The sequence below is a fragment of the Mustela nivalis genome, assembly GCF_964662115.1.
Source record: "Mustela nivalis genome assembly, chromosome: 11".
Classification (NCBI taxonomy): Eukaryota; Metazoa; Chordata; class Mammalia; order Carnivora; family Mustelidae; genus Mustela; species Mustela nivalis.
Genome location: NC_139030.1, coordinates 38,994,758 through 39,022,409, shown reverse-complemented (window position 1 = coordinate 39,022,409; position 27,652 = coordinate 38,994,758). Strand labels below are relative to the sequence as shown.

Sequence of the window (27,652 nt, the reverse complement as noted above, 5' to 3'; positions counted from 1 at the left end):
ATGCCGTAAGGGCGCCTGGGTGTCACAGTTGGTTGAGCAAATGCCTTCGACTCAGGTCATGATTCTGGACTTCCAGGATCGAGTCCCGCATCAGGCTCCCAGCTCCTTGGGGAGTTTGCTTCTTCCTCTGACCTTCTCCTCTCTCCTGCTCTCTCTCACTCATTCTCTCTCAAATAAATAAATAAAAATCTTTAAAAAAAAAAAAAAGAAAGATGCCATGAAATTATGTGTGTGTATGTTTTTATAATGTCTTGGTTTAGATTATGCTCAAGGCAATATTTCTGTTTATTCAATCTAACATTTGGTTTTGATATTTACTCTTCACTTCCTGAGACAGAGCAGTGTGGATGAATCTGTTGATTGTTACATGTGAAATAATTTTCTTTTGGAACTGAGAGTTGTGATTTCTAGAAATCAAAGGTCTTAACACTATGTATTAACTTCAAAAGGGCACAGGAAAAGGGCTAGTCTTTAATCCCAAGATTTATGTACAAAATATTACTAAATCAAATGTATCCATGAGCTTATAGATCATTCAAAAAAGGTAAGTGAAACCTGATTGTCCAATCAAGCAAGACCATGTTATCAGAGATATGGCAAAATAACACATTTGTTAATTGTGTTGTGATGTCATAATCACAGCCTAGAGATAAAAGAAAGTTTAAGACATTGCTTCTCAAACTTTAAGGGCATATCAATCAGCTGGGGATCTTACTGAAATGCAAATTCTGCTTTAGCAGAATTCAGTGGGCCTTCTTCAATTCTGCATTTCTAAAGGCTTTCAGGAAATGCCTGTGCTCTTGGTCTTCGGATCACACCTCATAATGTGGATGAGAAGTCGGGGTAAGTTTCATGATTCCACTTCGTTTTTCTATTCCTCCCTTTTCTCCAACAGTGGGCCAACCTGCTCATGTGCACAAGTCAGAGTGAATTATGGTACTAAAGGATAAGGTGAGGCAGTTTCTGTAACACTTCACTGTAGATAAGTCAACTAGAAAGGAGTTATGTGTTCTTTCACATATTAGCTTACTAAGATCACTCCTGGGCCATAACAGAAATGGTGGGATTATTGGTAACATATGTACTCCATGAGATTTTCTTTAGCTTTATGTGGTTTTGTTGATAGTTAAAGGTAGGAAAGTTGGGATTTTCTACTGAACTCTGTATTTAGCACTAATATGTCACTTAATAATTTGAAAAGAAAGAAAAGTATTACCTGGATTGAAAAAAATAGAATGCATAGGTTATACATAAATGATTCGACAGCATTGTAATTAAATGAATGCTTCCATTTCTTTTGGTAATTGGATAGTTTATCATTTCTTACAAATCAATGTGTGACTTCCTCAATGGCAAAGACTGTACCTTGTAAGCTGTGTGTTCTGGAGGGTGCGGGGCAGTTCTGGATGCCCCTGAGCCTTCATCACATGCAGCTTTTTCTGCTCCTCACTCTGTATTCTCATGTTTTGTTTTGCAAACAAATGCCTGAGTAGAAAGACTGTCATGCCCTGAAAGCTATAGTTCAGGGTGCACATGTGGTTCCGGTTTTCACTTCCTGAGGATCATTTGTTTTGAGGTGACTCTCATTCTGTTTACTTTTGTAGAGAGCCTTGTCTAGCATTTGAAAAGAATTTTGACTAGAGCTGTTGTGTGATCCTCTGGGAACAAATTACGTCACTTTTCAGATTGTCAACATCTGCCAAATTATTGTTAAAATTTGGGGATGAGTTGATTATACTCTTCTGTCTTGTGTATGTTTGAAAATCTGCATAAGCAAAATCTGAAAGAAATAGGAATGCAGACAAGGGAAAATAATCTTTTCAAGGTCAAAGTTGTGTAAGAATAGAGAACCTAAAATGAACACAAAGACATGCATATATGTATGTCTTTAGAACTGTAAATTCAAAGTTTTACCAAAAGATTTGGTAGAACTGTAAATTCAAAATTTTACCGGGGCACCTGGGTGGCTTAGTGGGTTAAAGCCTCTGCCTTCAGCTCAGGTCATGATCCCAGGACCCTGTGATTGAGCCCTGCATCAGGCTCTTTGCTCAGAGGGGAGCCTGCTTCCTCCTCTTTCTGCCTGCCTCTCTGCCTACTTGTGATCTCTGTCTGTCAAATAAATAAAAAAATAAATCTTTAAAAATTTTCCTTTTACCAAAAGATTTGTTAGTTTCCTAGAGACTAAAAAGGGTCAAGTTTTTAGAAGCTTATTACTATCTTGATCTACTCAACGAGGTTACAAAAGATCCAAGGTAAGAGGATATTTTAAAATACTATAGTTGGGGGATGTGTAGGTGGCGCAGTAGGTTGAGCCTCGGACTCTTGGTTTTTGGCTTAGGTCCTGATTTCAGGCTTGTAAGATCGAACCCCGCATGGGTCTCCACACTGAATGGGGGAGTCTGCTAAAGTTTCTCTCTCCTCGCCTTCTGCCCTTACCATTACCACCTCCAACCCTTGCCCCAGTCTCTTCCATTCTCTCTCTGAAATAAATAAATAAATCTTAAAAAAAAAAAAAAAAAAGGCTACAGTGCCTAATGAAAGTTCCCTGCTGATGATTAGGATAGAGAATAAGGCTTCAAGTTTGGTGGTTACATGGGTCTGTGCTGTACATCAGTGCTCATGTACTGAACTTGATTTGTCATGTCAAATATTAGTTACTGAGAAAGACTACGTGAGAGCCTAGACTGATCCGTATAAAACCAATACTACAGTTAGTGAAACAACTTGAAGGAAGTCCGATCGGGCATTCATGCATTTGTTTGAGTAACAAACATTAACTGCAGGCATATTTTGTATAAGACATTATTCTAATAACTACAGGAAAAACAATTCATACTAGTTTTTCTTTTCCTGCAGTACCTTGCACTTTAGTTGAGAAGATTTGATTTATGTATTTGACTGTAACACAGAGAGTCTGTAGTAAGTTCTACTGGAAACACAAGTGAAGGTCTAATCAAGTTAGCAGGTAGGCAAGTTACTTTTGCCTAGGAAGGAATCCCTGTAGTTGATGAGTTAATAAAAGTCTTCATGTTAAAAAAAACTCTGGATAGGTCAATGTGAAAATGTTATTTTCTGACTTGAAAATATCTTAGCCCTTTAGGCTTTACTTATTTAGATAGACATTAATAAGCATAAGGTCAAAACTGTGATTTAACATTTTAGTACCAGGTTATTTTTTTTTTTTAAGATTTTATTTATTTATTTGACAGAGATCACAAGTAGGCAGAGAGACAGGCAGAGAGCAAAAGACAGGGAAGCAGGGCTCTCCGCTGAACAAAGAGCCGGATGCAGGGCTTGATCCCAGGATCCTGGGCTTGATCCCAGGACCCTGGGATCATAATCTGAGCTGAAGACAAAGGCTTTAACCCACTGAGCCACCTACGCTCCCCATTACCAGGTTAGGTTATAACCTGTTGAATATACAAATAAAGTTATGACCAGATTGTAGTATGATACAGATTTTGTAACCATTTAGGTGTATATTCATGTACATCTATATACGTGTATCCAAATTTGGAAAATTTGAGGCAAGATGTACACCAAACTTTAAGAGTCATTAATTCTAGGGGATAGAGCTGGATGGGTAGAATAGGGAGAAAATTTTACTACATAGGTGAACTTTGGGAGATTTTTACTTTTTTTCCTCTTTGGTATTTTTCAAAGAAGTTATAATTTCAGTTCTAATATAGAATCTTTAAAAAGGATCGAGTCCATGTCTCTGTCTTTAGGTAAAATAATAAAATCATGTGTTGTTCATACCACAGGAGAGGAGAGCTGGGCCTTTTTTTATTTTTGGTTTTAGATTTTCCTTTTATGTAAACAAAGCCACTGTGGTATGATTGCGTATTGTGGCTTATATCACAATATTAGGAGGAAAATATACCACAATTGAAACTGTGGTTGTGTGAGAGACTAGAAAGGTTATGGGTGACCTGTTATGGACAACCTGTTTTCTTTTCCTTATATTCCAAATTTTCTATAATACTTTTTGATGTTTTGATTGATATTAATTAGTTCAAAGAATAAAAAGTTATCTAAAATGCATTAGCTTATATAATGACATGCATGTGCATTTTAATACCATTAAAGGATTAAATTTCAATGCATTTTGAAACTGTCACAAGAATAAGATTACAATTAGATATGTCTTCTTTCTAAAGTATAAATCAGTGAGATAATATCACTTATAAATTATACCATATGTGAGTCATTAACAAATTAATGATGGCCAGCTTCAAGGATGCTCTTGCTTTTGTAATACATGTTGCATTCATATTAAAACCATAACACACAAAGGAGGATATTTCACAAACATCTGCTCAAAGTGTCAGGATGTTTGGTTATTTTTTTCCCTAAAAGTCAATAGTCTAAGTAGGGTTTCAGATATCAAGATGTTTACAGGGAAATGTTCATCATGCATTTCCCCTCTTAGCTACATGGCAGCACCACATAGTGAAAAGGCCCCGGATGCTGGTTTTAGACCCCGGTCCACCACATGCAGACCACGGGGAGTGTCGTTGTTGGGTGTCACTTAAGCTCTCTCACTATTAGTCTATTTGTTTGTTAAAAAAAAAAAAAAAAAAAAAAAAAAAAAAAAAAAAAAAAAGGAAGGAAGGAAGGAATAAAAAGGAAAGAAGAGAAAAAAAATGATTCCTTTCTTCCCCTAATGGGTAGATATCTGCTATATTTTGTCTAAGAAACACCATGCCTTCAATCAGGTGGGTGGGGTTCTTAGAGTGAGGAGATGGCTGGTGGTCAGCAGGGCTGGTTTCATGGGCACGTGACCAGTGAAGTCGTACAGAGCTCCACGTTCAGCAGGGTCTCCCACTTGATTTCAGGTTCTATTGTCACCATTCTAAAATTATTAGTTATTTTATCTTGATTTTGTGATTTATAAATGAAGTTGGCTATGATAATGGAGAAGGACTGGGGTCTCCCAGCTGACTCCCTGCCACCCCAAGGTGGATCTTAGCTGCTAGTTCCTTTCCCCCCTGGACTCTGACTGGCCTCCCAGGTCCTCTTCCTTCTGCAGGGTTCTAGGGACAGGTGAGGAGAGGCTCTTGACCATTCCATTGGTGAGAAGAGCTGGGCTTAGTGCATTGCATACAGGGGGGTGGTCCTATTATCCACTCCCTATCCAAGTAGCTAGTACAACCCATCTCTTTTGGGCTGGGGTGCTGAGTTTGTAAGAGTGAACGTGCCAGGTTCAGTATTCCTGTCTGCAACCGAGGCACCATGTCTGTGTTGGGTGGCTGGTAGAAGGTATACCTGGCAGCTGATGAGCTGTCCACATGTAGGTGTGTGCATGCTCCCTGTGGTGGGTGAGGCCCTGGCTCTAGCCAGATGTTTCCTCAGCCCAGAGGAGCTAACATTGAATAGCAAGTAAGCAAAAAAGAAGGATGAAGAAGGACAGAAGGGAGGGAGGGAAGGAAGGAAGGAAGGAAGCAAGGAAGGGGGGAGGGAGAGTGGGAAGAAAGTAAGGAGGGAGTAAAGGGGAGGGAGGAAGGCAGGAAAAAATAGGGAAAAAATTAAAAACAAAACCCGAGAGAGATCAACCATGGATGAAAAGTAAAGTCTTTTCTCTTTTAGTGTCTATGATGACATTTTATACCTGCTTTTTGAACCATGGACCCCACATTTTCATTTTGTGCCAGGCCCCACAGATTATTTAGTCTGTTCTGTGTGTCAGGGTGTGTAAGAGGTTGCTGAAAAGATTGGGTGAGGTAAGATACAGTGGGCACCTCACAAAGGGTCTGGTACATAGTAGGTCTTCACTAAGTAGAACACTTAGGAAGTAAACTGTGTGTCTTCAAAATATAAAAAGATTAGTAAGGAAATGCTGGAAGGGACAATTAATCCACGAGTGAGGAATGGAATCCTTCCATTTTGCTTTCCCTCCTCTTTCCCTATCTTCAGTATGGGTGGCTATTTCTAGAGTGTGGCTTGCTCCTTTGATAATAGAGATTTTGTTTTGAGAACTCATTCCACAAGTTTTTGATATCATTATTGGGAAAATGGTTTGCAATGCAAGAGGCCGTTTCTAGAGCCATGTGAGGCGGGATGATCAGCTAAACACATTTTGTGTGGTGCCCTTCCATCCAGTCACTGGGGCAGTACTTTGATATGAGTTAAAAGGTAGCCTGGGGGGATGTTAGGACAGGAAGCCCTTATAGAACTTTTACCTCAGCCCTTCTCTCCCAGGCTGACTTGTTCTTGTTCTCCATATGTGTGTTTAACTTCAAGATGGAGCATGGCAAGAGCAGCAGGCACCTGTTAAAGGTTGTAGACTCAGCCAGAGAAAAAAATCATCATAGCCTCTGGGACAGGAAAATGCCCTGTTTGTTTTTGTGTCTTAAGAATAGTAGTTTATTGAAAAGGAGTTTACACAGCTCACTGAGAACCATTTTCCAGAGAATTAAGTCTCTGTTTTCTCTTATCTCATTTTTACCTTTGCCACTAACCCATGAGCAATAAAACTCCAGAACCTTTTAAAGTCTTATGGCCAATAAAATAATTCAAGAATGTAATATGTTTGGTCTGGGGAAATCTATTTTTATCCATTACATGGTACATGGAGTGCCCTGTACTTTCTTCCAAGTAACTTTCGGAGGATATCTGGTAAAATAATTCAATATGACTAGCAGTTATTTTCTGGAGACTACTATTGTTTTGACATGGAGAGCATTGAAAACATATGGTCTTTCATGTCTCTTGCCTTGTGCTTTCCTGGAAAATGTTTATATTTGCTTGTGGTAAAATGCATTAAGTTTTATAATCCTGAACAACCTTCTGGTATGCAGATTCACTTTCAAGCCGTGCAACTGGGGAAACAGAAGTTTTTACAAAAAGATGAGATTTTCTTATGTAGCTGTGCATTTTGTACAACACAGGTGCCAAATTTTATTTTTTCTAATGTTCAAATTCCAAAGCAACTGCTAGGCTAGATTATCTTTAGTCTGCCTTCTTGGTGGCTTGTATTCTTCCAGAATCAGTATAAGTTTGGCCAGAATTTGTCAGCCTGAAAGAGATGGCAAGATCTGTACTCGTTTAACCTCAGAATGTGGTTTCTACACTGTTCATTGACCCTTGTGATGATGATGATAATTGTTTCCTGTGCATAGGGTGGAATGAGATTACTTGATTGAAGGCTTTTTCTTGACATAGGATGACTATAAAAAGTACATTTTCTTCATACGCTAAGATAAATCTACTGGGCATTATTGCTAATTCTGTTTCATTTATGTCCAGAATCAGTAATCTTTCTTTCTCCTTAGCGTTTGCCATATTTAAGTCAAGGAAGGAAGAGGTAGTTTTGGCTGTCCTCACTAACAATGGAAATCCAAAGCAAAATTTGAAGACATCTAAATATACATATTTATAAAAGAGATGGTTTTCAGGTTTGCTGAAATTAAATCTTGATTAGAGATTGCACACTAGTTGTTCAAGATTTATATTTTGATTGATTTTGTTATATGCATTATAATAATGCATATAACTATATGCCATCTTTTTTTTTTTAAAGATTTTATTCATTTATTTGACAGAGATCACAAGTAGGCAGAGAGGCAGGCAGAGAGAGAGGAGGAAGCAGGCTCCCCGATGAGCAGAGAGCCCGATGCGGGGCTCGATCCCAGGACCCTGAGATCATGACCTGAGCCAAAGGCAGCGGCTTAACCCACTAAGCCACCCAGGCGCCCTATATGCCATCTTTTTAAGACTTATGCATACCTTTGCTTTCCTGACCTTTGTTTTCAGTTGATGGCAAGTCCAGTCTAAAACGTTGGTTGGTACTGAATTTGTAGTTGTGTCTCTTAGAGAAGTTCAGCATACCAAAGAAGAATTGGAAAGGATACTCTCTTGCCCCCAAATTTATGACAACACCAATTAAAATATCAGAGTAATTATAATGCCCAAAAGCTCATTTATAATCAGTGTGGTTTTCCAAAACATACAATTTTCCGGTACTTTGGGCCAATTTTCAAAGAAAAATTATTTAATCTTTATTTGAGGTATTAGTTAAAGGAAAAACAGCTTGACTCTAAGCACTTGGAATCCATTCAAGACTCAAATTGTTAAAAGTGATTCAATCTGTTCACCTTCTTGGGTTTTTCAGAGATTATCCACCTGTAATAAATTGAAAAACCAGAGAAGACTATTGTTAGAACATTTTCCACTTGGCCCATTAAGTACTTTATGGAGATTTCTTGTCTGAAAAAGATGGGCATGACATGCACTGTTTGTTCTATTTGTTTTGAGAAGATAATAATAGCAAAAAAAACTCCAATCATCTTAAAGGTGTACAGATATTCCCATATGGACAGCACATGAATTTTCAAGATGAAGGCACTCTGAAAGGGATTTTGAATCTATGGAAGTTACATGAGCATTGGGATGGGAGAATCAGGCCAATCCTTATTAGTATGATTAAACTATTCTTACACAGACTCTACCTAGAATAGAAACAAGTCATCCAGAACCTGATTGAAGTAAGGTAATGAATATAATAAGCTATGGAAGCAAGAGAAGTCAGGGTTCTTCCAAATGGTTTAGTTTGATTAGTATTAAAATGAGAAGGCTCTGATTTTGAAGGGAGTATTTAAGAGCATCAGTATTTTCAGACACTAAAAATTCCAAGTACTGGTGATGCAGGCAAAGAGGCTGAGAATAACTCTGATTTTCCAGTTTCACTGTGAGCATTTTATTCAAGGAGCAAACGCTAGAACTTGTGAAATGTACATACCACAAAGTTGTCAGAAATAATAGGACTCTCTTATAAATTCTTGATATTCCGAATATCAATATGCCACGTGTTGTGATCTCTCAGGGGTCCTTGCCCATCTTGAGCTGATGAAATGTTTTGAACCTATCTCTGTTTTAGTGTTAGATTCGGCCAGACTTCTGAGTCTGATGTTGAATGCTTTCAGTTTGGAGTTTTGCAGACTGGAAACACTTTTGTAGTGAAAGCCACAATGGAACAGAGTTTTTCCCTGTGAGTGTATATTCGAAAATCAGTCAAACTTTGATTTAGGTCAAATATTTAAAAATAAATTATTCAACTTTTAAGTTATAAAAATTATTATAAAGAGGTTGAGAAATGCTTTTTTTTTCTTACTACAAATCACTTTTCAGTATATGAAGATGAACAGAATTCAGGCAGAGAAGAACAATCGATGTATCTTTTGAGGAAACACAGTTCTGATGATTTTATTTTATGTAGACCTGTCCCAGCTGATTCCAGATAATGTGTGAGGAGCCTAGAGACCAGGCTGCCCTCTCTCTAACAAGGTTTGGTCAAGAACTGTAACTGAGCCATTAAAACAGATAATATATCCTAATTTGAGGCACTTTTCAGTGTTATTTTGGAGAAACTTTGCACGACTGCCTCTTGCTTGAATAAGGGAATTTGACGAACCCACCCAAGTCCAAGTAGATGCTGGCCTTTGGTGAGGAGCTAGTAGGAGCTTAAGGGTCTACTTGGACTGCATGCAGGGAGTAGCTAAAAGAGGGGTCTTTCTCTAATTCTCTTGGCCAGTTAGAAATTCCTCAAAAATGTATCTTGTTTCTAGGAATTGATCTCAGCCTAACCTATTGAGAAGGCTTGGAAAATTGCTTTTATCCAGTGGCTCATTTTAATCAGTCATTCTGGAAACTCATACTGGGGGCAGTTAGCAAAAATCAAGGTTTTCTGTGAAGCAGATGAAAAAAGCTCTTACTCATCCCAAACATACAATTTAGAGATGTGTTAAAAAGAAAAATGGAAGAATAACACAATATATATTGGAGAATCCACTGCCAGAGGGTGTTGTAAATTGTCAGACCTGGAAAGTTCTCAAAACTAGAGGTCATTTAGTTAAACCCCTTCACCTCCTTTTCTTACCTTAAGTGAATTGAGAACTGGGCTGATTCAGTGATGTAATTGCCAAGGCTTAATATGTGATGAGCTGCAGAAGTAGGTAGCCCCATGGTATACTAAAACTTAAATTCCTGTTTCCCTGCCTAATGATCTAGAGAGTATTTCTCTCTTACAGCCCTATAAAAAGACATACCCCTAACCAACAATTACTGTACGCCCTCGACACGGACATCTTTTGATTTCCTAAATTAACAACTTATGCAATTAAGTTTATGCAACTTACCACATTTTAACAGTCTCTTCAACTTTTAACAAAGTTTCTTCTCTTGCTAAGTGACTAATTTGTACTCTGACTAAAGTATAGGTGAAGACTGCTCTTCAGTTGCTTTAACTTGCTTCTGTTGAAATGTTCATATTAATCCAAGAAACAAAGTCACTGCTGAGTTGACCACTCCAAACTTGTAGACCACCTTTCTTTCACTAGAGCCTACTTTCACTGGCTTCTTTGGTTCTATTTCCAGCTCTAGGGTTAAATATCTTGGAGAAGAGAAGTTGGAAATGGTTTGTTTGTTCACATATCAAGAGAATCGTGTTGAGATAAAATGATGATACTTAGCTGGGCCTACTCAGTAACCAACTTTCTCCTTTGTCTGAGTATTACTGACTTTTTTGGGAGGTTAGAAATACGAAGGTTAAATTTACTATTTAATGTGTATTGCATCTCTAATTAACCTAGGGTAAATTCTTTTGACAAAATCCTTTTAATTTCTGGCAGTACTACACACAATCCATCATCTCCTCTGTCACCCATCCTCTCTATTGAGTGACATAACATGAAGTAGGTAGACACCACTGGAGATAAGTCTACCAGTCATATACATGGAAACAGATTAACAACAACAACAAAAAAAGAGGCCACCTGGAAGTTAAGAGCAGGTGTGTTATTTCCCTGAGAATTTTGGTCCCTAATTCTTCACCCAGTAATTGTAAGGCTATGCTGAATCCAGAATTACCAAAAGGTTGCCTTAGTTATCACTGCATATCTAGTTGTTTTTTTGGCAATATTCCTATCACTATCCTCTTTTTGCAGTCTCTTTTCAGTTGCTTGATCTTTCTTCATCTCCTCCTCCAATGCAATCAGTAGCTTGCTAATATCTTTGCAGTATTTCTGACATGCTTTTTCCCCATTGCCACTCTTCCCACCAAACTCCAAACCTCTTTACCTCTTACTTGGTTGATGAATTGGTCTCTCATTATTTTTTTCCACCTCGATTTTCCCTCTGCAATTAATTTTATTTTCCTTTTATAGAATAAGCTTCTTAAGACACAGGCCATTCATCCACTTAATCCTCAAAAAATTTCAAAGCTTTGCCATCGGCCACCAAATGAAGAAAAAGTGCTTCCAGCTGATGTTCAATGTTTTCTTTTATGGTGGAGGTAAAAATAGCCCAAATACCTATAGGCATCAGACATATGTGAGGCAAGGTTTAAGAAAAAGTTTTGTCTTTACTACAAACAAGAGGGCAGCCTAGTCATAATAATAAACAGTATCTGACATTTGCAGAAACAATAGGAAGTGATAGGAACTGTGGCCAATGACAGTTTCTGCCCTGTTCAAGAGGTCCACCTCTCATCTCCACTGATAAGTGGGAATGAAAGCCTACCATAGATGCCAGAACCTTAGATTTTTTTCAAGAGAAGCTAAACATTTAGAGTTTTATGTACAACCTCCTATTATTTAAATACTAATAGCTTATTCAAATAAAAATCTCTCTCTCTCTTTGGATAAAAAAGAAAACTGAATACTGACCAGGCCAGACAAGTCATCAGGTAGCTAAATTCAATTCATGGTCTGAATGAGCTGTCTGTAGTATAATTTTCCCCCTATGTAGACTTTATGTTCAGTACCCTACCTTTTTTCTTGTCATAACCTCTATGGTCTGCCTCTTTGCCTTTGTCCTTGTAGCTCTTATACCCAGGAAAGTCTTCTTAACATCCAGTCTATTGAAATCTTACCTATCATGGAAGCCCACCTCAAATTCTATATCCCCTAAAACTACCTACTCCTCCTCTCAGCCAGGCACTTACTTTCTTACAAACCTTGACTCCTTTCTTCTGTGGCCCATTCCTTAACTCCGCCTTGCACATTAGCTGCTTCTACTTGACTCTAAGACCCGTGAGGTAAGTCTGTCTCTAGAACCCCACAATCTTTGCAAAGAGCACCTAAATATAGCTGAAGCTCAATAATTTACCAAGAGATGGGGGAAAGAATGTCTGTATTTGGATATTTCTGTTTCATTTAGAACTTTCAGTCCATCTGCTTCTTATCAAAAGAAAGTGGGTCCCTTCAGGCCTCTCCCTCCTTCCAGTGCCCAGGTACCCATGTCCACAATGTCTGCAAATACTGACTTTTGTGGCACAAAAGATGACCTGGAATCTGCCTACTTTAAGGAGGAGAAACCTCACTGTACAAGAAGGTCATCTGGTAGGTGGATAGTGGGTCCTGGCCAGGATGATGCTTCGATTCCTTTCTCAATAAAAAGATAATGGATTTGCTCATTCTTGTTCTCAGCTAGAACTCTTTTAATTCCTCTTTCAGGCACCAGACAGTAGAAATCCCATCTTCAGAATTAGTGTTCTGAACTGAACTTTCCCTGTCCTTCCAGTGTTGAGTTCTGAACTGTTTTTACTGATCAGATAGGCAATCAGGCAGGCTGCCACAAAGCAAATAAACAACCACTGGGAACTTAGTCATGCATATTTAAAAGCACTCGGCCTGAGCACAGTTTTTATTGATGAATGATAAATGCTTTGGCATTCCTTACTACCTTACTGCAATTTAAAAATAAACCAACTATAGTAGACCCTTACCTTTCAGACATAGAAAAGCCTGTGTAGAAAGCAGACTTCTTTACTCCTGATCCTTATTAGGAGTGTCATAATTCTTGTGCTATTGACTAAATTGGTTGGGGGTTTTTGGTTATACTCTAAGAAACTCAAACCAAGGACAGGTCCTAAACTATATTGTAGTAAGCATATTTGTACTTTATATCTAGCATAATAAACATCAAGAAACTATTAAAAATAGGAAGTGTTAGAATAATCACTGAAAGATTTAAGGAAATCTAAGAGAAAAATACCCATTTTTCAGCTTCCTTATGCATAATCATTAATTTGATTTCTTGTTTCCTTCTAATATTTCTCCATATCTGCAAATACCTTTTACCAGTGTTAAGCATACTTGCTGAACTGCTGTTTTATGTTAAATATTTCCTCACCTAACAAAAAGGATTCTGGTATATTTAAGTAGATTGTCGCATCTTTTAATGAAACGTGATCTAGAGATACAATAGGAGCTAAATATGTGTATTCTGAGGTATTTGGTTTTCTGAGAGATTTAAGAAATATAGCATAGAATCATAAATCAAGAACAATTTCACCAACCACAAATACAGGCTCTCCCTTAAATGTTTTATTATCACTGATGCTGGAAACACAATCCTGAGATGAGTTTGCAAAATAAAGATTCATATGAAAACTAAAGAAATATTGTAAGAGAGATACTGGTCAGTATTCATCTTTAAATGGGGTTAACTTGTATTTAGAAAAATTTACTCTTAAGAAAGAATGGACACTGTTGCCTTATTGGCCAATTCTGAGTCACATGTGATTCAGGAGGTTTCTAAGAGAATTCTCTAAGTGGGGGAGATAGGGCCTTCCTCCTAGCTTGGTAGCCTTCAGTATATCACACAGTATTGGAATTTTGTGCATTCAATTAAGTAAGTTTATGGATTATATTTTTAATTAAGAAAAATAAACTCTGACAAAATGGACAAGTGGCTTATAAAATAGTTCAGGAAAGAAGCAGAGGGTTGAAGATAACATGATACAGTACAAGTGAGGCACATTTTAACAAACGTACAAATTTCTTGGCATACTTAGTGGGGAATAAGAAGAAGAAAAAGTTCCAAGATTTATTCTGCTATATTATTAAGCAGTGCTCTTCATTCTCTAATTCCTTTCTGCATTATTTTTAAAGGCTTACCCTGCCTCTTGAACATCATTGTAAAGAGGGCCAGAGCAGAATGTCTGTGGTGTGGCCAGGAGCCTAAGGGCCTCTGTGGGTGGGACAGGGCAGCTGCCTGAGGGTCTCAGAAACTGACATGGAGAAGCCACGTGTTGAGCGGACTCATTGGAGCCAATGTGGATAGAGATGAGGTGGAGATGAGATGGAAGCTCATCACTACTAATCCTTCTCTCCTGCTTTGGTACTTGATAATTCTCCAGCTCCAGTGAAGAGAAAACAAAGGGAAGAAGTGAGAGAAACTTCAGCCACCTTGTGCAACTGGGGGCTTCATCTTCAATTTCCAACTCCATCTCCAAATTCCCATAAAAGGGAATTTATGGGGCGCCTGGGTGGCTCAATCCTTGATTGTCTCCCTTAGGCTCAGGTCATGACCCCAGGTCCTGAGATCGAGGCCCACATTGGGGTCCCTGCTTGGCAGGAGCCCTGCTTTTCCCCCTCTCACTCCCCCTACGTGTGTTCCCTCTCTCTCTGTCTCTCTCTCTCTGCCAAATAAATAAATAAATCTTAAAAAAAAAAAAAAAAAAGGAAACTGCGGTCATTTATAGAGAAACAAAGACATTTTTTTTCTCTTAATATGTCTGAGTTTGTAACCTAAAAATGATACCAGGTCATTTATGCAGAGATCATTTCCCCTTTGTCTTTGTTTATCTTCCTTTTTCTAGATTGGTGATTCCCAAACTTGTCTACACATTAGTGATGCCTGGGGAACTTAAAAAACTGCCAATGCCTATGTTCCATCCCCAGAGGTCATCATTTAAATTGTCTGGAGCGCAGCCCTGACTTTGCAATTTTAAAAAGATCCTAGGTGGGACACTATAGTGATTTAGCGGGTTAAACTTCTGATTCTTAATTTCAGCTCAGGTCGTGATCTCAGGGTTGCTACACCAACCCCAAGCCCCGCATGGTGAGTGGGGGGCAGGGGGCATCCACTAGGCGCTCAACATGGACCCTGCTTGGGATTCTCTCTCCCTCCCTTACCCTCATGTATGTGCTCTCTCATGCTCTCTCTCAAAAAAAAAAAAAAAAAAACAACAAAAAAAATCCTAGGTGATTCTAATGTGCAGGCATTGGTTTACTCTTACACAGAACACTTCAATTTCAGATTGATTATGGATTTAAAAACAAAAAGATTTATTTATTCATTTGGCAGAGAAAAAGAACAAGTGGGGGACAGAGGGTGAGAATCCTCAAGCAAACTCCCCATTGAGTGTGGACCCCAACACAGGGCTCAGTCCTACAACCCAGGAGATCATGAACTGAGCCGAAAGCAAGAGTTAGATGTGTAGCCAACTGAGCACCCCATCCCACCCCCGCCAGGCACCCTGGTGTTTGCGGATTCTTAACATTCATATTGCTGCAAGCATTATTGCTGCTTCTGTCATCGCCCTTAGCTCTCCACCATCTACATTTCTCTTCACTGGACAGCAGCCCCCAGAGGACTGGAAGCTGCACCAGGCTGAGGGCCTTGCCATCCTTGCTGGGCATTGCTTTCCAGTTTCCAGTGTGGTTCGTGGCACGTAGAAGACATAGAAATAAATATTTATTGCATGAAGGAAGGAATGACAGGTCTTTGCCCCTTTCTTACTCATTGTACCCCACTCCCAGGACCTCTTGAACTAGAAAACTCTCTGGCGAAGAGCAGGAGCAACCATGTGAGGAAACAGATGCACATGTGCTCCTCAGCTGAACTCCTCAACATCACCAATTTGGAGATTTTGATCAAATGCCAAGTCTGTTGTCATAGCCTTAGAAGTCCTGAGAGGAGGAAAGTGCTGCCTTTTAATTTCTGTAATCAGTCAAGATCATTCTATGTAGAGTGAATAATTAGATATTTAGGAATGGTTTTTGTTAGGTTGGCTCAGTTCAGGGTTTCATGTCCTTATATTCCATATATTGATCTGCCTGTAGTGAAGTTCAATAAAATTGACATTTTATTGAATTTCACTGCATCTCTAGATTATGTATTCTTGTTCAGGTGCCAGAAATTCGGTTGATCACAATAGCGAATTTTAAACTTTAAATTATCAAGTGCCAATCTAAAGGTGTACTTTAGTTGTAACATTTTGTGCCAAAAGTAGATAGTAATAATTAGAAGATGAATAAGTTTCAGAAGCTTTCTTCTTGAATATTTTTATTTTTTTTTCTTCTTGAATATTTTTTAAAAACATTTTGTGCCATATACTTTTCTCTCTGATGCTGCCTTAGCTGGGTATGAAGGAGGACTCTTGTGTTGAGCAGCAGGTGGTGTACGTAAGTGATAAGTCACCAAATTCTGCACCAGAAACCAATATTATACCATATGTTAACTAATTGGAGTTTAAATAAAAACTTGGGAGAAAAAAGGGAAAGGCAGATTCATATTTTAAAAATTGGATGATGGACTTGATTCACCACTACCTGATCTGTACTTATCACTAGGAACACAGAGCTTAGGGCATGCGCAGACACAAAAATATGCCAAATCAAGGTGATTGGCAAGAAGAGAAGAAAAGCAAATAGGCTTCTCTAGTTTTTTTTTTTTTTTAAATAAATCTGTTTGCTTTTCTGCTGTCTCATTAAGTTGCCCAAACAGTTGGTGAATCTTTGAAGGCATCAGCTCTACTCTCCGCTGCCTGCCAAGCAGTAGATTTTGTAAAATGTGAAAGCAAATGTTTTTCTATTCCATAAAACTCTATCTTTTGACATTTATTACAAAAAGACAAAGTAATGACATGTGGGGTGACTCTCATAAGATCCTCAGTATGACACAAAATACAACAAGGAAAGTCTGTAAAAGCAGAAAGCCTACTTACCACTAATCTTTTAAAGTCAGTCACCATCTTTTTTGGACCCCAGATGCTTGGAATTGAGTTAATCATTATGCGTGGTCTGGGATATACTGTCATTGTTCAAATAAGCAAGACCTTCTTGTATTTGTTTTAATAATATAAAGATGCCCATGAGTCTATAAGCTAACCCAAGAACTAGAATATTATGTTTCTCTTAAGTTTATATGTACACTCTTTTCTGACCCCCTTCACTTGCCTCAGAGGTAAACAATATCCCATATTTACTTATGATCCCTTTTTTTTTTTTTAAAGATTTTATATATTTATTTGACAGATCACAAATAAGCAGAGAGGCAGGCAGGGGTGGTGGGGGGGGTGCAAACAGGCTCCCTGCTGAGCAGAGAGCCCAGTGCAGGGCTCGATCCAGGACCCTGAGATGATGACTTGAGCCAAAGGCAGAGGCTTAACCCACTGAGCCACCCAGGTGCCCTTGTAAAAATAGTTTTATTATATATACATAAGCAAAAATATATGCATATATCTGTACAATACATTGTTTGGTTTTGTTTGAATTTGTTTCTTTTCAATGTGCATGTTTACTAAGATTCATCCTTGTTGTATCTGTAATTCATTCATCTTTAAATTTTGTTTTCATACAAACATACACCACACAACCATATACCAGAATTGATCCATTTTCCTGTGAGTGGACATTTGGAATTTTCAAAGCTTTTGCTTTTGAGAACTGTGGTGTAAGAGCTCTTTCATGTGGACCAGTCGGTCCACACATGCAAATATTTACCTTGCATATGTACCTTGGAAAGCACTTGCTGGCCAGTGGGTATACAAATGTTTGAATCTATGAGGTCTACAACTTTATAAACTATTTTCATAAAACTGAAACATAGTCTTATTCTCTAGTACTTGGTATAGTCAGACTTCTTATTTTTGCTGCATATAGAGCAAATCTTCCCAGGATTTTATCATTTGGAGATAGTGGACATAATCGATTTCCTGTGGGTCTTCTCAGCCTTTAACACGCAACAGTTTTCATTGAGTCCCTTCGTCTGCAACCTAGAGCAGTCTTTCACGCATTTAGGTATGAAGGTCAATTCTGAACAAACCCCAAAACCTGGAGCCTCGCCAAAGTGGACCTCAGAAATTCCTTGCTTTGTCTTCTCCAGAAAAGTCCAAGTCTCCACCAGAGAAGCCTTTGTGCTAAACCTGTATGTGTCAGAAGAATTGGTTGCCACACTGTGTTCTCTTTTAGGTAGAAACAAATACCACGTATCCAAGTCTTCACGTAGTGTAGAGGAAGGAAAGAAAATCGGGGTTTCTGAAATACAGCTCAAAAGTGAGAGGGCAAGTGAAGCTAAGACCATGGGACTTCCGAGTCTTTAGTTGGCTTTTTTGCTGACTTATGATCATAAAAGTCGCTGCTTAAAAAAATGCAGGTGGGGAAGAAATCAATGTCAGTCTTCTTAAAGTACCCTGAAAGGCTGGATGCATAAATGGCCATCATTTATTATTTTTGTGTCAAGATAAATTAATGTAAGCTTCCTCTTTCTTATTTGAAGAAAGCACTGTGTTGTATTTTTATGTGTATATTTTTAATCTCCTGTATTTTATCATGTTTTGATATCTTAACAAAAATCCTTCTGGCCAGGGAGAGACTGTCACCCCACCCCCACCCCTGCTAGCTAATTCTTCAGAGCTAGCCCTATGCCCAGTGAGGGCAGGCCTTTGATATGCAAACCAACCAAACCCAGTCCGGAGCCAGACATCCTCTATCTGGCTCATCGTCCCAAGGCCAGGTACTGAGCAGCTGGAAAACCACCCCTATAGTCCTATGCCTGCTAAAACTATTCAAATTAGCCAATTCTAAACCGTTTACCTGCCCTGGCTTGCTTTTTCCACAGAAACCCCAATAAAGGCTGAGGCACAAGGTGTGCCCACACTCGTGTCTTCTGCTTCCTGACCACCCTTGTGGGTGCCTCTGGTCTCTAGGATGTGAGAGTATAATCAACTTTGTCTTCCTGAGTCTCTCCTCTGTGGCTCTCCCTGACTGACCACATCATAAGAAGATACAAAACAAGTCAGAAATTTGGAAATGGAAAAGCTTAAATCTCAAGTGTAAGAGGGGAATCAGTGCAGGGTTCTGTGGTTGGGAGTCACTTTGCTGCCAGCAGCCCCAAATGTGTTTCCTAGACATTTGCTCAGCAGACCGTGAGCAGCTAAACCTGCCCCTAACTCCCAGCTCCTTGTCCACATGAATGCCACGAGTGGTGTTCTGTGGATGAAGGATGACAACTGTGTGCAGTAAAGAGAGAGGATGGTATTGCCTCAGAGTAACACTTCCTGTTAGGATTGGTCCTAGTTCACGTGCTACTCACTTGTAGAAAAGCATTATCATTGAAAAGGACAACTTGCAAACTTTCTGTTTTTCTTTTATTTAATAGGTTTCTTAGTTGTGTTTTTTGATTAAATGCTTTATTGACTCAACAGTCTTAACCTTGTTGAGTAGAGCAACTACACGTATGAGAAAAATCTCATTATCTTACATATTATCTTACTCATTATCTTACGTGAGTGATTCTTTGGCATTCCCTTGGCTTGATGCAGAAGCCAGGACGTTTGGCCTCACAATGGACTTCCTTCCTCTTAGCCACGTCCAGAAATGCAAGCTCTTCATTTGAGCCACAGTTACTCCTTTCAGAGGTCTTAGGCTCTTACACATAAAAGGTTCTTACTAAGCGTTTGTTAAGGGAACAATAGAGTCATCAATTGTTCTCAGCCTATGTGATCTTTATTTTATTGTAATATTTTTCTGAACACTGGCACACTTGAAATCAAATGCGAAAAAGATCCTGGCTTCTCTGTTGTAGAATGACAGCTATATGTAGGGTTTGTCCTGAAGCTACTTGTTACATACTGGTTGAGTTTTACTAGTAAGTAATAAAATCTATAATGTTAAAGAAATAATCTGCAGAGAAGTACACCTATCCCTGTATCTTCCTTTCAAATGGCGTCGTGGCTACTCAGGATAGAATTCTAAGACTTTCATGGTGGTTATGTATTATAAATTTATTTGATTATTCACTTGAGGTATTGAAGAGATTATTTAGAGACTCTCAGCATTTTTTTATGCTTTTTTTTTTTTACATGTAGTTCAAATGGAATTTTATGTATTTAATAAAGGCATGTTTTGAAATTTTAAGAGCTATGCAAGTCAGGCAAAAAGCCACATTTATTAGTTCTTGGAGATCATTGTAAAACTCAGACATAAAATTAATTTCTCAAGACACACAAAAGATAGAACTCCCTATAGCTTTTGTCAGATGTCAAAAAGTGATATATTGTTTCTCTCTATGAAGTTGCTCCACCACCAGCAGGTTTTAGTTAACATTATTATGATAGTGAATGACCCTAAAGAGGGCTCCCTCCTTCATTTAAGGCTCCTTCCTAATAACCTACAGCTGTGTGAACACCATCAGCTGTGGGAGTTTCTGATGGGCACATTAAAAGTATTGGTTTGTCACTCCATATGGTTCTTACAGGCTTTCTTTGACGAATCATAATATTCCATCAGTCCAGCTGTCAGTGGCCAATTCCTCAGCTGGGCTGCTGACTTGAACAATGACTCACCAGTCTTTATTTGTCTCTCATTGTATCTGCTAAAAAGCCAGGAGTTCTTTGTCTGCCAGACAAAATGGAGAGACAGGCCTTTCAATATGAAGTAGGACAGTCTTCTCAAACCTCAGTAAACTTTTGTTTTACACCCTAACATCCACTTGGTTGTGGGGATACAAAGTAATTTGGAGAAGAAATTGTTATTGCTTCTACTGCTATAAAATTACATGAAAATGTAATCACACATTTGCAAAAAGAGGCCCCAAATGCAGCATTGGGGGCAAGTTTTAAAAATGATCCTTTTTTGTTGGCTTATAATGGAGGTATTTAGCTTTCATACTTGTTTTCTGAAGAAAAGCAATGAACAACATATTTTACTATAAAACTTTTACTATAAAACTTTAGAAAGAATTCATGAGATCATTACATCTTTTATTTGAGGAAACAAGGGCATTATTGACAAATAGCTAAAAACCCATAAGTTATATATAAAATTAAACAATTTAAAGGGAAGAAATGATAAATATGTAAAGCCTAATTCTGTAATGAGGTAAAACTTTTCTTTTTTAATCTTTTCTTTTGGTACTAAATCTTAATTTAGTCAATCTTATAGAGTCTTAGCAATTTATTGTTTAAATTGTTAGAGGAAAATTACATGTCGATATTTACATGTGACCCTCGATTTTGAATTTTAGACGTGTCTTTTTTTTTTAAATTGGTGAATCCTACTATTTTAAGAAGTTTTGTAAAAAGGAAGTAGAATTCTAGATTAGAATGCCTGCCTGTGTATTTTTAGGTTTCTCTTATCTAAAAATTAATTTCATTTCTCTGTTTTTGTTTACCAGCTTTCGTAGCAGGAGGCAGAACACCACACTTACTCCAGGATATGAGGAATGTCTTTATAAATGTTTATAAATACTTTTCAGTAGTTCGAAGGCCTGTGCAAGTAAGGCTGAAACAAAAATGAGGAATCATTATTTCTATTTCATCAGTGAAGTAGTCCTAACTCTTCAAAATCCATTAAGGCCTATTTTTATGGAAACTCGAAACTAAGGACTCTAAGGAAATCAGTGGAACTTCGTTTATCCAAAATTAATGGGCCCAGATGCAACTGGAATTCCAGAGAAAGACTATCATTGGCATAACTCTCCACTCTCTCACAGCCTCTTTGCTTTCATGCTGTCCTCGCATTGCGGAAGGTTCGTTTATACTGTGGTACCCCCTTACTACTGCCTCTCTGTCTTTCTTCATGTACCTCATGTCCTCATTAAGGATAGGGATGACACAGGAGTTCCTTTTTTTTTCTTTTAGATTATTTATTTATTTATCTGTCAGAGAGAGTGAGCACAGGCAGACAAAGAGGCAGGCAGAGGCAGAGGGAGAAGCAGGCTCCCTGCCGAGCAAGGAGCCTGATGCAGGACTGGATCCCACGACCCTGGGATCATGACCTGAGCCAAAGGCAGCCGCTTAACCAACTGAGCCACCCAGGCGTCCCGACACAGGATTTCTTAAGGGACATTTTTACTATACCTTGCAAACAAATGTCAATAATTGGGCACTCAAATCTTTTCTTACATGATGGAAGAAATGTATTAGTTGTTCTTTAAAATGCTCTCTCAAAGTTGGAAAGCAAGTAGGAAAAAGGTGCTTTATCACTTATTAAACTGGCTCACAAGAAGCATCAGGCGAGGCTGAAGGACAAGTCAGAGAAGCAGCTACCAGGTGGATGGGAGGGTTCAAGAATGAACCAACTCATCTTTCCTCCAGAAAGGTATTAGGGAAGGTAACTGTTAGGTGGAGATTGCATTTGAGGGCTGGGATGATAGTTGGTAGGAAAGCAGACATCTGCTTCCATATCTGTGCAAAGAATCTATTTTGCATTTTGTAATGCTTCTTTTGGGGTAGGTTGGAGATAATATACTGATATATACTGAATGAAACAAGTATTAGGCACATAATAGATACTGTATAAAGTTGTAAGTGAGTAGAAAATGTATGAGGCAAACTCGACTGGAACTGCATAAGGATAGAGTGTTAAATATAAACATTACATGAAAATATTTTATTAATTTTCCTTTTTTTTCTTGGAAAGCACTAAAGCAATTTTATAAGGAGGACATGAAAGTGAGCAGATTTCAAGCTAATGCTTATAGATACATGAAAAAACAAAGAATATTAAAAGAAAAAGATTTTTTGTTTGAATTCTAAGCTGTGACATAAGGAAATCTCATAGTTCACTCAACTAGAAGGGAGACAAAATAGTGTCCAGGCATTTCTTAATTGGAAATTTCTTTTTCTCAGCCCAAAAAGAAACTTTCCATCTGTTCTAGCATCTGCTTATTGTGGTTCAAGAATTTCTCCAATTTAACAAGTAGGTGTGACAATTGTGACATCTGGGGATTTTTTCTGAGGACACACAAAAAGAGTTTAGGTGGCCGGTAACTGGTTTCATAAGCTTTTCATAGAATTTTTTTTTATGTATACACAGAATTAAAATGGGTGATCGCATAGTACTTTCATAGTTCTTTTCTTGAAAAAAAAAGAAGCTTTAAATTGGTGTATTATTAAAAGTATACTTTTTGTTGTTGTTATTTGTGTGTTTTCACTCATTCATTGCAAGAAGAGCAGAAAAAAGTTTGCCTGATTGCAGGCCAGGAGGATTTGGGAGCTGTGACTTCCTGGTTTGTTAAGTGGGGCTAATCCCCTTGTGGCTTTTGGAAAGTGATACTCAATTTGCCCACTGATAACAAAGTGCAAATTTAAATATCTGACCATTCTGAAAATACTAGAATGCTGAAGAAGAAAAAATATAAGAAATATAGTTGCTCTAGACTGAATGTTTGTGTCCCCCTCGTATTTCCATGTTGAAACCCTAATGTCCAGTGTGATGGTATTAGCAGATGGTGCCTTTGAAAAGTTCTTAAGCCATGAATGTGGAGCCCTCATGCATGGGATTAGTGCCTTATAAAAGTGGCTCCCAGGGAAATCTCTAGCCCTTCCTCCATGTGAGGACATCATGAGAAGGCACAGGCTATGAGCCAGGAAGCTGGCCTTCACTAGACCACAAGTATGCTGACACCAAGGTCTTGGGCTTCCCAGCCTTAAGAACTGTGAGAAATAATCTTATGATCTAGAAATTATTCAGTCTTTTGTATTTTGTTATAGTAGCCAGAATGGATTAAGACGACAATCTGTAGATGCAAGTGAAGACCATTACAATTGGACTTCCTCCATCTCTTCTGCCTTTTTTGGTAACTCTGAATTCTGAAGTTTTATAATTTCTTGCTCTCATTTGAGGGGGAAAAAAAAACCAACATGATCCAAAAAGTTTAGAGATTTCAAATTTGGCTTGAATGTATAATTTTTTTTTACCTCTTAAAAATTATTTTTAGGGGCGCCTGGGTGGCTCAGTCAGTTAAGCATCTGTCTTTTGCTCAGGTCATGATCTTGGGGTCCTGGGATGGAGCCCTGCATCGGGCTCCCTGCTCGGCCGGGAGTCTACTTCTCCCTCTCCCTCTGCCTCCTCCCCCCAAACCTCAACTCATGCGCTCTCTCTCTCTCTCTCAAATAAATAAATAAAATCTTAAAAACATGTTTTTACTGTTCATGTTAAATTTATTATTTTTGTTTTTCTTTAGAGCTATGCAGTGTTTCCAATATTTCACTGTGCTTTTCAACAAGTGTCAGACACCCAGTGAAGCAAGGAGTTTTGTGCAATCATTATCTTTCTTTCACATCTGAAACTTGAAAAACTGAGAGTGTGACTATAATTGGTATTATACACTTAAAGCAAATGTTGCTTGGCCCTCTGACTGTAATGTATATTCCAGTTTGATTTGAAGTGATTTTCTGTAGTCTCACAGTTCATCCCAGTGTGGCTATCAGGGGTGGCTCCAAGGTGGCCTGAGACTTTTGTGTTCCTGGCCAGCCAACTGGTGTTTAGACCATGACCAGAACTCATGAGCCTTTCAGTCACTCAGAGTTATTTTGTGTGAAAGTATCCTTTTGTAGCCACACTTTCTTCTTTTGATTTGATTGGAATTATGTGAGTGATAGGAATGAGTTGATGTGTGGGAAAGGCTGAAAAAATGGAGGAATTCTGATGCAGAGCTGCCTAATGTAATATAAGGTGAGTAATAGTTGGCAGTTAATATTTCCTTACTAGGCCAAAGCATAACCACAAATATAGGAAGAAATGCTCAACCTAGGTTTAATTAGGACAACAAGACCATAGTGCGCTAACATTTTATACAAAATAGACTGGAAAAAAATTTTAAAAATTAAAATTAAAAATTAAGCAGTCTTATAATATCAAGTGTTGGTGAGGATGTGGATCAGCTGGATTTCTCATTCATTGCTGGTAGGAATATAAATGGAAGATATTTTCTTGTAATCATTATTTGGGACCTCCCCTTGTAAATTAGAGTATTGCATACCATTTGACTCCACACTTCTACTCCTTGCTCATATACAGTCATATGTACCAGTAAACAGCAAATGTTTATGATAGCCCTCCACTGGAAACAACCTAATTGTGGCCCCCAAATGAATCAATGATAGTGTTGTGAGCCAAGGATAATAATTCTGCACAATGAATTGCATCCAAAGTAAAAGACTAAATAAAACCGGAAAGACTACAAGCATCTAAAAAAGCATCTAAAACATAGACTATATGGGGACACCTGGGTGGCTCAGTTGGTTAAGCAGCTGCCTTCAGCTCAGGTCATGATCCCAGTGTCCTGGGATCGAGTCCCACATCAGGCTCCTTGCTCAGCGGGGAGCCTGCTTCTCCCTCTGTCTCTGCCTGCCTCTCTGTCTGCGTGTGCTTGCTCTCTCTCTCTCTGACAAATAAATAAATTTAAAAAATATATTAAAAAAACATAGAATGTATGTAATTACTTGCTGAATAGATGAATGATTAAAGTCATTGATTCAGGGGTACTCTATGACTCTAGGTATTGATGAACATTTAAGAAGACTGACTAATTTTTCTCTGATGAGACAACAAATATTTATTAAGCGCTTCTTTACCAAATAATTTCTCATCACTTAATGATTCTATATTACATTAGTTTGTATTTTGCTGTGTAAACTACTAAAATATTATCACCCTGCCCATTTTGTAATGAGAATCAGATTAAAGATTTCTAGAGGGCAAGGAGCGTATTTCTGTCTTCTTTCTCTTTTGTTACAAAACGACATGGCGTGTGCCATCAGTAACTGCTTAGGACTTAATGGTGAAACAAAAATCCACTCAGATTTTTTTCCATTCCAAAAATATCTGTTTTGAAAAAAGACAAACCATGGCCAAAGCAGGATCTTTCAACGATCTGAGACTTCAAGTGGCTTGATTGATTGATTGATTCATTCATTCATAGTATACAAGTAAGTGTGGTGGGGAGGAGAGGGGAAGAGGGAGAGAGAGAATCTTAAGCAGGCTAGAATCCGAGGTGGGGCTCAATATCATGACCCTGTGATCATAACCTGAGCCAAAATCAGGAGTCAGATGCTTAACCAACTGAGCCACTCAGGAGCCTCTAAAGTGGATACTTTAAAGAAAAGTTAAACGTAAAAAAGAAAAGCTTAACCTATATGGTGAAATTGTGGCAATTATCTCTGTGCATAGGAATATGTTTGTGACAAATACAAAGAAAATCTTATGTGGTAATATTGAGATATAATGAAATTCTTAGCACACAAGGCATCAATGATAGAAAAACACTGTATATCTGATATTCATCCAATTAAGAACATGCTAAACAGTATGCTATGCTCATTATCTTGCAAAGAAAAATGGAATCCAGGAAGCTGTTGATATTTCAGTTCTAAGAGGTTATTTTTGTTGTTGTTGTTTAATCAAGTACTAATCAGGAGAGATGCACTTTATAACAAGAGAGCCAATTTATCTGACTTCAAAACTACCTAGGCAGTTAGCCTTAGATGATTATTCTTAGAAGTATGTTAGCCCATTTCCAATTAAACTGTACTTCCTGTTGTTATAGTGGTTACAAGAGGCACAAATTGAAAGAGAAAAGGAAAATACGCTTCCCCACCCTTTTCCTTCTACCCAGTTTATCACCAATTGAAACCCTCTGATACGCTAACTGATTCACAGGTATCAGAGGAGACTTTTTTGAGAGAAAGCAACAAAAATCCCAAACCAAAATAACTCATCCAGAAAGGGAGTTTATTGATTCATTAACTGAGTACTCTTTATCTGCTGTGACCAGGGTTTATAGCTAGTTATATTTTCTTTGGGTTGACTCCATTTTAAAACAGGCTTTTTAGTAGTGGTTCTGTGTCTTGTCTAACAGGAAAGAGAACTACTGTCCTTCAAGAGTAGAGCAAAAACGAGGTTCTTGTAGGCTCATATTGAGCCATCCCTTAATTACTGTGTCCAGGGAAAGAGAATTAGTTTAGTTTTATGATACATGCTTACCTCTTAGCTATGCAAGTAGGGGGTATCAGTTGACTGCAAATCTGTAGACTGAATGTAGAACAACCTGATATTTGGACAAAAAATTTGTGTACTATTATCCAAGGTAACTATGCTAAATGTTGCCATTATCTATTACATTATACTCTTCAAGTTGATGGTACATTTTCTTATAGCTTAAAAACTATGGGCTATATATTTTCTTGGACATAGAGGTATGTGATATACCCAGCAAGATAGAACAATTTTTTGTTTCTCGGTTGGTGAAAGAAAGTTCAAGCAACTTTTTTGCTAGGTGACTTACAAAGGGTCAATTTGGAGCTGTTTTTCTTATTTCTGAACCAATGTATGAGAATACTTTGTGGCTTGATAAAGTTTTCTCCAAAGAACCTTTGCAGTGCAGGCTTGGGGAAAACTGAAGTAAATTTGCATTGTCAAAGACTTCTCAGGGGGAAATAGAATCTTCCCATTCCAGTGGAGGTCACCTATCAGAACATCAGATAGATTGAAATGATTTCTAATAAGTTCCCCTGTGTCTCCAAAGGAAGATTCGCCCTGAGAGAAGACAGGTGTTTGACTGGCAAGTAGTAGGAAATCATGAAGCAAGATTTATTCCATACAGTCTGTGGCTGGAAGATCTCTCTTTCACAATGGGTGCACTGTGAAAACAATGGCCCTTGACTGAAAGGGTAAAAGGAGACCTGGAACTTCAGAAACCTGTGCATGGTGGACCTCTGCAGCATGTGTGGCATCATTGGCGAGGGTAGAAAGGCTCAAATGATCCACTAGATAAGATCTGTTAAGTGCAATAATTTTGTATGGCAGTGACAACAGAAATGAGGATTGTTAGGGCTGGCATGAAACTGGTCAGGCAGCTT

At 38.3% G+C, this 27,652-nt stretch overlaps 1 long non-coding RNA gene across 1 annotated transcript in view; it reads left to right on the top strand.

The window, feature by feature from the left end:
• Nucleotides 1-22,271, top strand: part of LOC309844063 — a 72,131-nt gene extending 49,860 nt beyond the window's left edge. Inside the window, exon 4 of the long non-coding RNA XR_014300473.1 lies at nucleotides 21,184-22,271. This is a non-coding gene — a long non-coding RNA (uncharacterized lncRNA). The remainder of the gene's footprint in view (nucleotides 1-21,183) is intronic.
• Nucleotides 22,272-27,652: the final 5,381 nt, after the last annotated feature.